A 1,224-nucleotide genomic window follows, 5' to 3' on the forward strand; every position below is an offset into this window, starting at 1 on the left:
TATATATATATATATATATGTAAAAGATAAAGTATATATGTATACTTCTATAGGGCACTTAACATGAATGGAGCTTGCTCTGGGTGAGTGAGTGAGTGGTGAGTGAATGTGAAGGCCTAGGACATTACTCTGCTGTGGACTTCATAGACATTTAGGCTGTACTATATTTATAAAACATTTTTCTGTCCTGAATAAGTTAGTGTTCGTTTGCTGTAACATGTTTACTTTATAAACATTTTAATATTTTTAAATTTTCTGACTTTTTTGTAATAACACTGACCTTAAAACACAAATATTATGCAGCTGTACAAAGATCTTTCTTTTCTTTATAAGCTTTTTAAATGTTTTTAAACTTTAATTTTTTTGTAGTTAATCTTTTTTTTCTTTTTTTTAAGAGACAGAATCTTACTTTGTTGCCCTTAGTAGAGTGCTGTGACATCACAGCTCACAGCAACCTCTAGCTCTTGGGCTTAGATGATTCTCTTGTCCCAGCCTCCTGAGTAGCTGGGACTACAGGCACCCACCACAACACCCGGCTATTTTGTTGTTGTTGTTGCAGTTTGGCCGGGTTTGAACCTGCCACCCTCGGTATATGGGGCCAGTACTCTACTCACTGAGCCACAGGCACCGCTCAAACTTTTTTCTTTTTGTGACAGAGTCTCACTGTGTTGCCCTCCGTGGAGTGCTCTGGTGTCAGTAGCTCACAGCAACCTCTAACTCTTAGGCTTAAGCGATTCTCTTGCCTCAGCCTCCCAAGTACCTGGGACTACAGGCACCCACCACACCGCCAGGCTAGTTGTTTTGGTTTTAAGTAGAGACAAGGGTCTCAGTCTTGCTGAGGCTGCTATCGAACTCCTGAGGAGCTTAAGCAATCCACTCACCTTGGCCTCCCAGAGTACTAGGTTTACAAGCATGAGCCACTGCACCCAGCTACACTTAAGTTAAACTAAGTTAAAAATACACACACATGGTCAAAGTGTGTCAATATCACTGTCTTCCACCTCTACCTCTTACCCTTCTGGAAGGTCTTAAGGGACAGTAACACACATGGGGCTGGATACCTCCTGAAGGACCTGCCTGAGGCTGTTTTACATGTAACTTTATAAGTGGAAGTAATACATTCTAAAATAAAAATAAGGCCAGGCATGGTGGTGGTTTATGTACATTAAGAGGCCAAAGCAGGAGGAGTGCTTGAGTTCTAGACCAGCCTGAGCAAGAGTGAGA

This window comes from Otolemur garnettii, unplaced genomic scaffold, assembly GCF_000181295.1.
Source record: "Otolemur garnettii isolate 467f Iridium unplaced genomic scaffold, OtoGar3 scaffold00031, whole genome shotgun sequence".
NCBI classification, from domain to species: Eukaryota; Metazoa; Chordata; class Mammalia; order Primates; family Galagidae; genus Otolemur; species Otolemur garnettii.